The 16,845-nt window shown below is 43.9% G+C and overlaps 1 protein-coding gene across 1 annotated transcript in view; it reads left to right on the forward strand.

The window, feature by feature from the left end:
- Positions 1-16,845, forward strand: part of LOC128692795 (organic cation transporter protein) — a 305,219-nt gene that overhangs the window by 22,191 nt on the left and 266,183 nt on the right. The gene's annotated exons all lie outside the window — the stretch shown is intronic.

The raw sequence follows: 16,845 nt of genomic DNA on the forward strand, positions 1-16,845 counted from the left end.
ATGCCCAGCACATAGATGTTGCCACCCCTACACATCTTGAAATGATGTTCTTCAAGCTCTGTATAAACACTAGTACCTCTGTACTAGCATGTGCAATGTACAGACCTCAGTGGCAACATGCAGACCCTATCAACTTCCTAATGGAAAATATTGACTCCCTTCTGCTACAACACAACTGTCAACATATTATAATTGTTGGTGACCTCAACCAGCACCTTATACAGAGGGACTTTGATGACCTTCTTGCAGTGTTTGACATGAGAAACTTTGTTGATTTCCCTACTCATATCTCTGGCTCCTCCCTTGACCCAGTAGTGAGTGATCTGGCAGAAGGCATAGTCACTTGTCAACCCCTCGGCTACGTTGGATCGTCTGACCACAAGGCTGTTTTTACCACACTTAAGATCCCAACAGAACGAGGTGAGGAGTCCACACGCACAACCTGGCTATGGGAAAGAGGTAATTGGCCAGCCCTTTGCTCTGAGCTCGCCACCACCGACTGGAATGCTCTTCTCCAGGGGGATGTTGACAACCAAGTGAAAGCCTTCACTGGACACATCCTTAATCTGCAACAAGAACACATTCCTCACCGGCAATATGTGACAAAGCCTACAGATCAGCCTTGGTTTGGCTTTCGTTGTAGAGAGGCTGCTACTGCTAAGTACAAAGCATGGCGAAGGTATAAGAGACATCCTACCACCTATAACAGGAACTTGCACATGCAAGCCTGTAGGCATATGGGTGATGTTCAAAAGTGGGCCATTGCTAAATGGGAGGTGGACACTAAAAGAAAGTTAGCATCAGGTAGGGTAGGCTCCAAAACCTGGTGGTCCCTGGTCAAGGACAGACAAGGTTATCTGCCTGATGAACTTATTCCACCTCTAAATCGACAGGATGGGACCACCTCTACTAGTAGTCAAGAGAAGGCGGACCTCTTTGCTGAACACTTTGCTACCAAAATGCAAGTTCCTGATCCAGCAAGGGACCCTCCTTGGCTAGCTGCAAGAACTGTGTCAAAACTGTCAGTGGTGACAATAAGGCAGGAGGAGGTGCATTTCCTTCTTAAATCACTTGACCAGGAAAAGGCTGTGGGCCCAGACAAGTTGAGCCCAAGATTGTTGAGAAGATGTGCAGACCAGCTAGCAGCACCTCTAACTCGCATCTTTCAGCACTGCCTAGTACAGTGCAAATGGCCCTCTCCATGGAAAGAGGCAAATGTAGTCCCTGTTCACAAAAAGAAGAGCAGAGCAGAAATCAGCAACTACAGACCAGTGTCACTCCTGTCAATCACTGGTAAGATCCTTGAGACAATAATCTCAAGACAAATGACAGATTTTTTTGACTACCACTCACTACTTTGTGATCGTCAATATGGCTTCAGGAAAGGTTACTCTGCTGCTGATCTGTTGTTAAACCTCTCCACTAAGTGGCACCAGTCACTGGATGAATCCAAAGTCAGCTGTGTGGTAGCACTGGACATTGCTGGCGCTTTCGACCGGGTGTGGCACCAGGGCCTCTTAGCAAAACTTCAAGCACTGGGAATTGCAGGCTCTACGCTATGTCTCCTCAGTGATTACCTTCATGGTAGATCTCTAAGTGTAGTCCTCAATGGAACGGAATCAGCAAGGCATCCTATTGGGGCAAGCGTTCCACAAGGAAGTGTGCTGGGTCCACTGTTATGGAATGTCTACTTCAACGACCTTCTTCATCTCATCCCAGAATCACATGCATATGCAGACGACTGTACACTGACATTCACTTATCCAAGAGAAGAAATGCCAGCTGCTCTAAGCTACATCAATCACCAGCTGAGAGCTATATCAGCTTGGGGAAATAGATGGCAAGTAACATTTGCACCTGAGAAAACGCAAATGATGATCGTCTCTAGGCACCATGATGGTAATGCTGGTGCAGTAGTAAGGATGAATGGGACGATGTTGGCACCTGGAGAAGAAGTTGATATCCTTGGGGTGAAATTTGACTCCAAACTAACCATGAAGAACCATGTTGTAAATCTTGCAAACAAGGCAGCCAGGAAGCTTACAGCACTTCGCCGTATCTCGCATCTGCTTGACAGTAGGGGTTGCAAGATCCTGTACGAGGCACAAGTACGCTCACACCTTGAGTATGCTCCACTTTCTTGGTTTGCCTGCCCCCCCTCTCATCTGCGACTGCTTGACAGAGTAGAGAACAGAGCAAGACGTCTCATCTCTCGCCTGGACCCATCCTGGATAGATCTGTCATTTCAGCAGAGCCTTCAACATAGGAGGGATGTGGGTGGCCTTACTGTTATGTACAAGGCCAATATTGTCAAAATACCACACTTGGATCCACTTCGAGGACAGCGTGAAACAAGCTTTTATGCCACAAGACGGGCAGAAAGCAGCAACTTCACTCTGGCTGTACCCTTCTCCAGAACATCACTCCATCTGAGATCATACATACCCAGGATGACTCGAGTATGGAACACATTCGTACAGCATAATGATGTCAACGAGATAACGTCAGTTGATCAAATGAAAATGCTGGCCCACAGATGGCTCCAACTTCATCCTGTTCCCTACTTGTATGTCTCATAACAATAAAAATGCTTTCAAATGAGCTGATGTAGGTAACAGCTCTTAGCTTGCCAATAAAGTTAGGAATCCTTAACCTGTAAATAGCTGTCAATAAAGCTAGGGATCCTTAACCTTGTCAAACCCTGTGTAAAAAAAAAAAAAAAAAAAAAAAGAGGGAGAGAGAGAGAGAGGGAGAGAGAGAGGGAGAGAGAGAGAGAGGGAGAGAGAGTGTGTGTGTGTGTGTGTGTGTGTGTGTGTGTGTGTGTGTGTGTGTGTGTGTGTGTGTGTGTGTGTGTGTGTGTGTGTTTGTGTGTGTGTGTGTGTTAGGTGGTCATAGAGTTTTGTGAATATCTTGGATACAGTGATTTAAGTGGATTTGAGATGGGTGATGAGATGCATTTGTGGATGTGAAATGTGATTTTTGGGTGTGTTTTGAAGAGGTGTGTTGGGAGACTGGTGAGTGGATGTGAAGAAATGTGGGTGAGATGGAGAGGGGTTTGGGGAGGGTTGTATTAGAAATTTAATGAAATATGGAGGGGGGGGGGATTTTACTGAAAATAAAGGTAATGTGTGAATATTTTAAAAGAAATTATAGAAGTGAAAAGTTATGATGCATTGGAAAAGAATGGAGGGTGTAGAAACATGTCGCAGTAGTTGGGTAGTGAGATGATTAGTTGTTGTGAGTATATTATCAATTTATGTGGATACAAGGAGATGAGTATGGAGAGGATTTTATTAGAATTTTAATAATGTAGGGAGGAATGTGTATTACATTTTAAGATTCAATTAAAAGAAGGGGAAAAATTTGTATCGAAAGAGGAAAAATTGTGAATAAATTGGTAAGCGTTGTGGGTTGTGGGTGTTGTGGGTTGTGGGTGTTGTGGGTTGTTGTTTTGGGTGTTGTGGGGTGTTGTGGGTTGTGGGTGTTGTGGGGTGTTGTGGGTTGTGGGTGTTGTGGGGATGTTGTGTGTTGTGGGTGTTGTGGGTGTTGTTGTCGAACTAGAGATATCGAAAAGATGTTATAAGTGGGTTGTTGTTGTGACTTTTTCTGATAAAATTAGTTAAAACGAGAAAAAATTGTGGGTTGTGGGTGTTGTGGGTTGATGGTGATGTGGGTTGTGGGTGTTGTGGGTTGTGGGTGATGTTGTCGAACTAGAGATATCAAAAAAAGTTGTTATAAGTGGGTTGTTGTTGTGGGTTTTGTGGGATGTGGGTGTTGTGGGTGTTGTTGTGACTTTTTCTGATGAAATTAGTTAAAACGAGAAAAAATTGTGGGTTGTGGGTGTTGTGGGTGATGTGGGTTGTGGGTGTTGCGGGATGTGGGTGTTGTGGGGTGTGGGTGTTGTTGTGACTTTTTCTGATGAAATTAGTTAAAACGAGAAAAAATTGTGGGATGTGGGTGTTGTGGGATGTGGGTGTTGTGGGTTGTGGGTGTTGTTGTCGAACTAGAGATGCTGAAAAGTGGTTATAAGTTGTGGGTTGTTGTGACTATCTGATGAAATTAGATAAAACGAGAAAAAATTGTGGGGTGTGGGTGATGTGGGTTGTGGGTATTGTTGTGACTTTTTCTGATGAAATTAGTTAAAACGAGAAAAAATTGTGAGTTGTGGGTGTTGTGGGTTGTGGGTGTTGTTGCCGAACTAGAGATACCGAAAAAGAGATGTTGTAAGTGGGTTGTTGTTGTGGGTGTTGTGGGTTGTGAGTGTTCGTGTGTGTTTGGATTGTGTTCATGTTTTTTGTACTCATGTTATATCTTAGTTGGAGGTGAGTGGGATCGTCTTGGTTATAGTGATTTGAGGGGATTTGTGTTAAAATTGGTGTTAACCTGTGATGTTGATCTTAGTTTATGGTGATTTTGGTGGTGTTTTGACTGTATTCAGTGGTGTTTTAGTAGTATTCAATGGTGTATTTGGGAGTACTCAAATGTTGTCTTGGAAGTGTTTCAGTGTTGTTTGGAAATGTTCAAAGGTATTTTTGTGAGTATTCAAATGATTTATGAGAGTGTTTTGAAGGTGTTCAAAGTAAAGTAAGGTGTGTGTGCGTATTAACTTCGTAATATGTAAAAACTGTGACTAGTGAATTTATCGAAAAGTGGTTATAAGTGTTGTTGTGACTTTCTGATGAAATAGTTAAAACGAGAAAAATTGGGGGTTATGAGTGAAAATTGTGAGGTGTTGGTTGGAGTGTGAGGGTTCGGGAGGGTGGGGAGAAGGAGAGAGAGGTTACTTCGTGGGGAGTGACCTGAGATGAAATAGTTAAAACGAGAAAAAATGTCTAGACTTGTGTTGTATTTTGTAAAGAAATTGTGGATTGATGTGGGTATTAACGAAAAAATGTGAAATTATTTGGGTTATCCTGGGTTAAGAGTGAAAATGTTTTCCCTATGTTGTATATGAAATGTGTGTAGGGGTAAGTCGACAAGATTCAGCCTGTGTGTGTGTGGGGTCATCGCGTGACGTCACTGACATAGGGGGGAAGTCGACAAGATTCAGCTTGTATGTGTGAGGTTATCACGTGACGTCACTGACATAGGGAGAAGTCGACAAGATTCAGCTTGTATGTGTGAGGTTATCACGTGACGTCACTGACCGCCGAGTAAACACACTTTTTAGTTCATTTAACTTAATGAGAGGAATACTGACGTCACATTTGTTTAGACCTGTAGTAAGAGAAAGTACCATGCCCCATAGAAGGAGTTCATTTGAATGCTTACCCCCAGAGGGGGGAATCCAAAAACTCGATCCGAGGAGATGGAGTCTTTCGTATTATCCAGAAAAAAAAAATTCGAAAAAATTTGGGATGGGGGTGAAAGTGGGGAGAATCCAAAAAACTTGATCCAAGGAGATGGAGTCTTGGTATTATCGAGAAAATCTTGATCCAAGGAGATGGAGACTTTGATTTCGAGAAAAATTTGATCCGAGGAATTGGAGTCTTTGTATTATCGAGAAAACTTGATCCAAGGAGATGGAGACTTCCAAAAAAACTTGATCCGAGGAATTGGAGTCTTTGTATTATTTGATATCGAGAAAAAAAAAAATTGGGATGCAAGTGGGAGTCCATTTTGAATGCTTATACCCAGAGGGGGGAATCCAAAAAAACTTGATCCGAGGAGATGGAGTCTTTGTATTATCGAGAAAACCTTGATCCAAGGAGATGGAGGAGAAATTTTGGGGGTGGAAGGAGGGGTACCCAAAAACTTGATCAAAGGAGATGGAGTCTTTGTATTATCGAGAAAAAAATTGGGATGGGAGGGTGAAAGTGGGAGTTCATTTTGAATGCTTACCCCCAGAGGGGGGAATCCAAAAATCTTGATCCGAGGAGTCATAAGAAAATGAAATTCGAAAAAAATTGGGATGGGGGTGAAAGTGGGAGGGGGAACCTCAAAAATTTGATCCGAGGAGAAGGAGACTTTGTATAATCGAGAAAAAATAGGGATGTGGGGTGGAAGGAGGGGGGGGAACCTCAAAAACTTGATCCGAGGAGATCATAAGAAAATGAAATTCGAAAAAAATTGGGATGGGGGTGAAAGTGGGAGGGGGAAACTCAAAAATTTGATCCGAGGAGATGGAGATCATAAGAAAATGAAATTCAAAAAAAATTTGAAAAAAATCGGAAAAAAATTCGGGGCGCGGGGGCGATCCGGCCGACGCTGCAGAAGGCGCAGAAGAAGGCGCGGGCGGGGCGCGAGGGGCGCGGGGCTGCGGGGCGTGGCGGGCGGGGTCGGTGCGAGGGCGGGGGGGGCGCGAGGGCGGGGGGGCGCTGTTGGGGGCGCGGGTGGGGGGCGCGGGTGGGGGGCGCGGGTGGGGGGGCGCGGGTGGGGGGGCGCGGTTTGGGGGTTGAGGGTGGGGGTCGTGGGTGGGGTCATGGGTGGGGGTCGAGGGTGGGGTCGTGGGTGAAAAGGGTCATTAGCACATAGGTGTGAAAAAAGGGACCGCTCAGGAATGAGCCACTCAGCCGCAGCCCTTTCAGGAGGAGACCGGAAGTAACACCTATATATATATATATATATATATATATATATATATATATATATATATATATATATATATATATATATATATATATATATATATATATATATATATATATATATATATATATATATATATATATATATATATATATATATATATATATATATATATATATATATATATATATATATTTATATATATATATATATATATATATATATATATATATATATATATATATATATATATATATATATATATATATATATATATATATATATATCCCTTTCTGTTGTATTGAGCCTTTGTCATGGGTCAGACGTTATGTAATACTTTATATATATGTATGATTCGATTCTTTTTAAAGTTTATAATTATGGTCTGTACCCTGATACCGGTTTGGTGTCAATGCCAAGTTCTTGATGTTAAGTTTTAGTCTGTATGGTATACAGACATATCTAGACAGTTTAGTGACGTAGTCCATTTGTGTCTGAGATTATGTATATGGGTTTATTGTAACAGTATAGCGCTTGAGTTATTGTGTTCTAAGCTGTATTTTTTTTCTGTATATTCGTATGTTGGTATATGTAAAGCTGTATTGTTAGGGATGCGTTTGTAGATGTTCTAGTAAGATTATGATGGTAGGTTTTGGGTTTTTGATTAATGCAAAGGATGGGATTTAACTGATATAACTCCTCTGTATATTTTATGTTCAAGTGTATTGAGCCTTTGTCAGATGTCATGTTATAGGTACAATTTATATATATGTAAGGTTTTGCATCAATGAATGTGTATATATGTCAATTCATGACCCTGTGACTTGTAATTTTTTTTAGCTATGTTCTTGTTGTATGTTTGGCAGCAATATCTTGCGAGCATGTAGGTGCAATCCGTTTGTCAGTTAATTTGATTGAGATCCATACTGTTTCTTTATTTTTATGTTAAACTGTATTGGTTTTAAATAAAATATAAAAAAAACTCTATTTATTATAACAAGGAAACTGTTGTGGGACACTGTTGATTTGTTAGTGAGAAGACTGGATGGTCAAGTGACCCCATTCTGCTTACAGTTTGATCGGAGCCGGAATAGAACCTTCCGTTTTCATACATACTGTTTAACTGGAGAAGGAATCGAACCTTCCGGTTTCTTTAATACAGTTTTATTGGAAAAGGAATGGAACTCTCCGTTTTCTTTAACATCCGCTTCATTTTCTCTGGTTGTTAAGTTACTTTCGCAAGTATGAAGGAATATCAGTTTTGGTTGAACACCGGAAGTAATTTGGGAATAAAAGGTAAAAATCTTGATTCTTTTATTACTACCAAGATTCAAGACAGAAAGGATGAAACAGAAAAAGGAGAGAAAAAGGAGAGAGAAAGATTTTTTTTTATATTTTATTTAATAAACACAGTACACATTATACATGTATGCTATACACAGGTTACATAAAGAAACGTGAACCATTAAATAATAAAGAAACCAACTCCACATTCCCTATCCCAACACTAAACTTATACATAAGAAACACACGTTCAACTGTAAATGTTTGATACCCCCACAAAATGCACAACCAGCACACACAACATACATGCAACTAAACTAAAGACAGCCCACACCTGAACATACAGGTGGGTTTATTATATCTATAAAATACAGCCAGTATCTTACACACAAAAGGCGAAATAATCCAAAAAATGTCACACTTATTTACACTGTATATGAAACTTTATATAGAAAGACATTTTCATAGAATCCAATTCATTGCACACTCATTAGTACTGTATATAAACTTTATATATAAAGATAATACTGAACACCTCAAAAATTACAATATAATAAAGGTGACAAAATATCAAACTCCACACCTCACCACAGAGAAACTAAACACATTATAAAATAACAAAGATTCAACCCACCTCACTCCCATATACTACATCATCCCACCTCACTCCCATATACTACATCATCCCACCTCACTCCCATATACTACATCATCCCACCTCACTCCCATATACTACATCATCCCACCTCACTCCCATATACTACATCATCCCACCTCACTCCCATACACTACATCATCCCACCTCACTCCCATACACTACATCATCCCACCTCACTCCCATACACTACATCATCCCACCTCACTCCCATACACTACATCATCCCACCTCACTCCCATACACTACATCATCCCACCTCACTCCCATACACTACATCATCCCACCTCACTCCCATACACTACATCATCCCACAAGCAAACATACACAAACACTTATATTTAGTATTGTCTTCAAATATAATTTCTATTTTTAAGTAACAAACTCCTCATACCGCAAAAATAAAACTATAAATAGTCATTACTATGAAACAATATAACTAAAACAATTTTGCTATACTCTCCAAACCATACCCCCGGCCGGGATTGAACCCGCGGTCATAGTCTCAAAACTCCAGCCCGTCGCGTTAGCAATCGTGTCATTACGATTTCTTGAGTCTTGCTATACTCTCATGCTACAGACTGCAGCATATCTTGCATCACCCACCCTAACTCTACCTCACACAATATACATTAACACATATCCCTTGTATGCCTATCTCTCTCGATAATATACATTGAACTTCACTGAATTGCCAATAATACAACCCATTCTGGGTACATGATGAAAACTCTTTCTTGCCTACTGCTAGATACACTTTATGTATGGTAAAAATCACACTCACGTTACATAGCACATTATTATCAGTACATTTGGAGACGACGTAGTTATCACACTCGCATGTCCTTTGTATTGAAGGACATGCAGGCCTAATAATACATTAGACATATCTCAGATTTAACATATCCATTACAAACAACAATAAACCAGTTCACAATACTACCTGTAAACCTTTTCTTTTAACAAACTTCTTGCTCAAAATGCCATCCTTCTACTCCCAACCAAACCGGCCAACTCACACCCTAACACATGCACGCAATTAAATCTCAGTGCCATGAGCATACAAAATAGGAACAACTTTTTTCCATACAAACTACCACAAACTTACTTAAACACACCCACCACAACTTCACTGCACATTCCAACCACATCATAGAACACCACATACGTTCCCAAGTTCTGAGACGGGCCCTTTGCAACCCCTGAATTCCAATGCAACCCCCCCCCCCTCTTTTTTCACAACGCCAACAAATCTCTGACATTCATGCTACAATACCCTTCAGGAAAAGCCCTTTCCCATCTACTTCCGTATATCCCCCTATTAGGACTAAGCATTCTGTACATTGTCGCCGCCAAGACCTTCTTTTGCACCACAAAATCCCCATTACCCCTCATGGCCCATGATACGAAAACAAAAATCCGCTATTATGTACACCAATGCAAGCTGCACAGACTCTTCCACACCTCCCACATCTAATCTCAACGCCCTTAATACCGAGATCCCTCCCCTCACACCCTCCTCAAAACCCCACCTAACCACTCCAAATTTTTGCAAAAATATGCTACATGAAAAGCTGTCTCCCTATCCCCACACACCTGACACACGTCCTCCACCATCAACCCTCGCTCCTTAAGCACCACACCAGACGGCAATATGCCATGAAGGAAACGAAACATTACCTCCCTCAGTCGTGGTCTGATGCGCACCAACCGCAACCTCACCTAAATGTCCCCCCATGCATACATTGGGTATATGCCCTCACACACACCTTTAGTCTATCCACCACACACTAACGCACAGCTTTTTCCCAACTTGCCCTCCCTACCCAATTCCCTGAGACCAATAATTTCGACTTCTCCACAATCACTCTTACACCTGTAACCCTTTCAAAATCACCAATCACATCCTCTACCTCATGTAAATTTTCCTCCCTTCTCACTAGAATCGTTGTATCTTCCACATACCCTATTATTCCCATCCCTCCATTCTCCACGCCACGATCCACCCCAAAACATCTCCCCACCGCCCTATAAAAAGGATCCTGTATACAGGATCCTGCAAACAACAGTTGAGACAGGGGGCAACCCTGCCTTATGCCCCTACCCATTGAAACTCACTCTCCCAGTTTCTCATTCACTTGCACACGTACACCCACCCCATTGTACAAAGTCTCAACCCAACGCACCATCTCTTCCCCAAAACCCTGCCTCCATAAGATATACCACAGTACCTCACGTTCCGCACAATCATACGCTGCCTGCCAATCCAATGCTAAGACACCTCATCCCCCCATTATTCTCCCCCTCCATACTTTCTGCAAAATCTTTTATTATTCCATGCCCCTCATACTGACCTCTCGCAAACACTCTATCATGCACTTCAGCCTATTCCCCAAGATTTTTGCAAATATCTTATAATCAGCACATAGCAACGACAATGCCCTGTAGTTCTGCACTGTAGTAGGGTCTTCCCCTTTTGGAATCAAAACTACTACTGCCGTACTCTGCAACTCACCCATCCTCCCCTCACTTTTCATCATATTCATCAGTTTCACTAAAAAATTCTTCAAAACACTCCAGTGCCTCACATAGAATTCACAGGGTAACCGGTCTATACCTTGCGCTTTACCTCTCGCCATATCCTCCGAAGCTCTCCATACCTCCCCTCTTCAATATCCCCACCCAACGCCCTTCGATCACTGCAACAGTGCACAAGGTACATTTGCTCCCAATCTCCCTAAAGCCTCTCCGTTCACTCCTACACTCAGCAAATATCTTTCAAACCACCTATCCACAGAACCACTCATTCCCTCTGTAGTTTGCAACACCTGCCCCCTCTTGTTCCCACCTAAGTTCTCATATACTACCAACTTATCAATCTCCATTGCCAACCTGTGCCTCCGCTGGCCTCTTAACACACAGGCCAATGGCCTGTCAGCCCACATTGCTTCCTCCAACCCACCCTGCACCCTCGCATCATCAAATCTGTCATTGTGCATGTCTCTTATCTGCCCCTTTAATGCTTCTATTTCCTCCATGGGATACACACCTACCACAGCACTCCTCTCTTAACAACCCTGCAATCGCCCCTCTAAATACTGTTGAAGCCCATATGTCATCCAAGCCTCGTTCTTACCCCTTCGCACATAATATTGTCTTATCCTCCTCTTCACAACCCCATCCCACCACCCCAATAAATCACCTGCACCACTACCCTCACCCCATAAGTCCTCTGACAAACTTTCAAAATCCCCTCCCTCCACCCCTTCCCCAAGAAGTCGTACATTCAAATTCCAGCACCCCGAATATCTCTTAGGCAAACCGTCCCAAGTCAAATCCGCATTAACCGTCCTATGGTCCGAATAAACGACATTTACCGTCTACACCCGTATCACCCTCACACCCCTTGTCACATACAACCTATCTAGTAGGGCAGCATAACCCCTTCTATGAAATGTGTGCTCAACCTTGCAATCCCCACCACCAACTATATCCCCCAGTCCCACACCTCGCAAAAGATCCCCTAAACCTGCCAAAAAACACCCCGTCCCCCTCGGTTCCAAACCTTCCTACACACCACACAGTTTCAATCGCCACCAACTATTGCCACTGATGGCAAGGACCGCAAATAATATACCAATACATCATTCACAAATTCATTCTTTACCCTCACATCATTCTCAGCCGGTGCATACACACAAACTACTGCCATCCTCTCACCTCTCCACCACTCATCTATCCATAGCACACGACCCCCATCCCCTCCTTCGCTCCTAAGAACAACAAACGGGCTCGTCTCACGGATCAGGATTCCCACCCCTCCCTTCAATTGCTCCAAATACATCACAAACACTGTACCCATCCACCTCCAATTCCCGTCCTATCTTGAAATTATGTTCCTGCACAAAAACAGTGTCTATAGCATAATGCCTTAAAAATCCCTGTACCCACAGACGCTTCTCACTCGCACACAATCCATTAATATTCACTGTCATACACCGGAAACCTACTCATGTGATTTCACCCACTGCCTCATTTCACCTTTCACTGACACACTACCAGCATGTCTACTTCTGCCACCTCTCTCTCCACTGACCAGGCGTACCTTTGGGTCTTCCATGCACCACATCTTCCCATGGGTTTTTCCCCAGCCTCTGTGCTGGGTTCAAAACATCATCCAAGTCGGATTGTGTCACAGCCCTCTTACGGTTGACACTCTCTGCATCCATCTCCAACTCACTGGATGCCTCCCAGTGAATCTCAGCATTCACCTCAATCACTTTTACCACTCCTGGCGAATCATCTATATTCGCCCATCTTCCAAGTTGCTCATCCTCACTCTGCACAGGACTCCTCACCCTCATATCATCTGCAGAACCCTTCTTGTCAAAGGACTTTTCCTTCACTTTCACCAGAAAGTCTGCCTCCACCCACACTTCGCCACTCTGCAGTCTCCCCGGTCTCCAAGGCAGAGGCCTCAGATCCCACTAACTGTGGCAGAGACGGGCTGGTAACCACCAGTGGCAGCTCACGCTCCACTTCCTCACTCCAGGAAGTGCCACTTCCATGTACAGATGACTCATTAGCATGACCCACCTCCGGATCTGACTCTTCGTCTCACTACCTGGTTCCTGTCTCTGCTGCCATCTCCCACACTGGGCTGCCATATGGTCGTATGCACCGCATAACCTACAAGTCTTCCGCTGTCCAGCGTAGTACACCATTACCTGCATTCTAAATGCGTCCAGTATGACATAAGACGGGATGGAATGCCTCAACATCAAGTTAAGCGTCAACGTACCTTCTGGCAAGCCGGCGTACGCCCCATTCATCCATTTACCAGCCATAGCCAGGTGTACAGTTCCATACTGTTCAAATACATTCCTCAGGTCAGTCTCGTCTGCCTCAAATGGCACATTTCGGACTTTCACCCAGGTATAATACCGAGACACATCGATGAGGCGAACACGTATCGCCGAGTTAACATCCACGCTCAATATGGTGGCCCGGTGGCCTGGTGGCTAAAGCTCCCGCTTCACACACGGAGGGCCCGGGTTCGATTCCCGGCGGGTGGAAACATTTCGACACGTTTCCTTACACCTGTTGTCCTGTTCACCTAGCAGTAAATAGGTACCTGGGTGTTAGTCGACTGGTGTGGGTCGCATCCTGGGGGACAAGATTAAGGACCCCAATGGAAATAAGTTAGACAGTCCTCGATGACGCACTGACTTTCTTGGGTTATCCTGGGTGGCTAACCCTCCGGGGTTAAAAATCCGAACGAAATCTTATCTTATCTCTTATCTCCCATCCTGGTACTTGTCGACCAGCCATTCATACACTCCAGCTGGTCTCAACTTGACGAAAATACGATAGGCCCCGTTGAGCGCCACACCATACAGGTCTTGATCAGCAACACCATAGGTGTCATGGATAATTTGCGGTAAAAGCACTTGCTCAGACTGAGGCATTATTGCACCACGCACCAATTCAATGCACACTGTGTGCACACGCCTCCTCACAGACTGCGCCATTTTGTGAAAATATGAGTCTCCTCCAATGGCCAGCAGAGGGCAGGAGTCACACGTCTGCACTCTGCTCAGGTCAAGCGGCAAAAAAGTGAGAAAGAATTGAGAGAGAAGAGAAAAAGGAGAAAGAATTGAGAAAGAACAAAAGGAGAAGGAATTGAGAGAAAGAAAAGACAAAAAGGAGAGTGACAGACTTGATCATAAAGAGAGAGCTAAAGAAAAAGTACTTGAAGAAAGAGCCAAAGACAGAGAACATGATCTAAGAGAGAAAGAGGAGGATCGTGAGGTAGCAAGAGCAGAGCACATATAGAGTTGGAAATTAAGAAATTAGCATTCACATAACAGAAATTAGAAGAAGGAATAATAGAACAGCATGCTGCCAGTCCACCTAATTTACCTCCCATCACAGAGGGTGAAGATACAACTTAATACATTATTAGGTTCGAAAATACTGCTACCCTCTGTGAATGGCCCTCTGATACCTGGTAGCCCAGGTATCAGAGGATACCAGGTATTTTCCGGTACAGCATTAAATGTCTATGCCACTTTATCACAGGAGATCATTTATGACTACAATTTACTTAAGAAGGCAATCCTAATAGCTCATCAGAAGACCCCTAACTCTTAAAGAAATGATTTCGGGTATTAAAGCTCGGGCAAAACTTTCAGCAGTTTCAGTTTATCCTCTTTCGTCTGTTCGATTTTTGGATTAAGGGCTCAGGAATTGATCGTAATTGCTAATCTCTTAGAGATTTCATGGTTACCGACCAGTTCCTGACAGCTCTTCCCCATCAGATTCGAACTTTCGTCCGAGAACGTAATCTCTGATTAAACCTGAGGAAGTTGCTGAGGTCGCTGAAATATATGCTGAGGCCTACAATTCCTATAAAGACCTAAAGGGATCGAACCCTAAGGGCAAGGGTTCACCACATTTTAAGAAAACGAATCCTCTAATGGAAAACAAACATACATCGTTTATTCCCTTTGTGATATATGTAGTGTTAAAGGACATAAACGCCCAGATTATCCTTCCAAGAAAGTACAGAAAGTTGGTAGGTATTTTAGAGACTGTAATGACAAGGCACCATTCTGATTTGGAACGGTTAATGGAATGAATGGATCAACCATATTGCGTGACACAAGATGTACATGCATTGTAATGTCTAACAAGCTGTTCCTTGATCTTAAAACCACTCATGCCTTTGCTATCCTTTTAGGCTACTTGGTCTGTATGGACACATTCCCTACCATCCGTTGTTATGTAAGATCTAAATGGTTCATTGGTTGGGTCGGTGCCGTACTAGCCCCCATCGCCTCCAGCTCTGTACTGGGGTATCTCCAAACTTACATTCATCTCTCGACCTGCGGGGAGAGAGGACGCTTATCCAGTTTCTCCTGCACGCCACCTGGTGAGGAGAGTATAGACTTAGCACCAAGATGGCGGACCGCAAACACTGTCTGCATCGAACTGGTCAGTGGGTCTTTAAGTAGTGCTACAATGAACGTTCTGCTCCCAGGCATCATCAGGGAGTTTATGGAATCAGAAATGTATGGGGTGGCACTTAATGGTATGACAAGGGTCTTTGTGAAGGTCATGAGGGCCGACTTTTACTCCAGCATCGTCGATGAATTTCAAGAACGGAGAATGAGCGTGAATTCGGCAGTGGAGGTGTGCATGCATGACGTCTCTAAGTATTTTACTTTGGTGAAGGTACGGAATGTACCTTCTTAGGCGACAGCGTATAGTCTTCAGGACGCTTTCAGCAGTTATGGGTCTGTCCATTTGGCGAGTATGGAGGTGTGGAGGGACGGCCCATATGCGGGGCTGCCAGAAGGATCCTTCACACTAAAAAGGTCACTGAAGCGTCTGATACCGTCGTATGTCACATTGGACGGCTTTAGGACTCAAGTTTTTGTGCACTATGCAGGTCAGAGGAGGATGTGCCGTTTAAGTGGCTTATGAGCACATGGCGGCACGTGTCACTGGAGACAGGGCCCTAGGGTGCAAGTATCATCTGTAGACAAGGAGTCAGAAACCTTGGACGTTGTGCTGGGTGTTGTGGAAGGTCAGAGAATAGACCTATGGAGTGAGGAGGTGGAGAGAGCTGAGGTGGCTATGGGAACGTGTGTCACTCTCCCGGAGGAAACGGGGGGGGGGGAATATCGCTGCCTGAAGGACCATTGAAGATTACAGAATCTGCCCAGGAGGGGATGTTGGAAGCAGTGTTGAAGGTTTTTCTTTTTTTGGAGGAGTCAGAGCATGGTGTGGCAGGTGCCGATAGGTTATGTGGTGTCAAGGAGATGGACAGACAGCAAAGAGGTGAGAAAGACTTGAGTAAGGTTGGAATGGAGAGGGATGTGGTGGTGGAGGTTCATCAGGAAGACACACTTGATGAAGATATGTGTCTGTAGGGTAGCTCCCGCAAACGAACACCGGGGGTGTCAGAAATGGACGAGGTCCTCACACCTGGGCAGCGCCCTGGGAAGAAGGCTTTGGCAGCTGTGGTGGGGACGGCAAGCCTGGGGGGTGCAACGGTGAAGGTCGGAGGGAAGGGACAGGACGGGGAGGGTGGGCAGGAACGGGAGAGTGCTAGAGAGAGCTCGAGACCTATGAAAGGAGGACCAAGTAAGCCCCAGCGGCATAGGGGTAAGCTGCCTTTCCTGTAAAGTTCAGGTGTGTGACTTTCAATGTAAATGGTCTTAAGACCGAGGTCAAGAGGGTTTGGTTAGAGTTGTTTTTAAGGAGATTCAGCGGTGATGTTTGCTTTTTGCAGGAGCATAACCATGGGTTAGGATTTGAATTAGTTTTGAAAGGTTATAGGTTGTTTGCCAGTAATGCTTTGAGATTGAAAG

The sequence above is a fragment of the Cherax quadricarinatus genome, chromosome 30 (genome assembly GCF_038502225.1).
Source record: "Cherax quadricarinatus isolate ZL_2023a chromosome 30, ASM3850222v1, whole genome shotgun sequence".
Lineage (NCBI taxonomy): Eukaryota > Metazoa > Arthropoda > Malacostraca > Decapoda > Parastacidae > Cherax > Cherax quadricarinatus.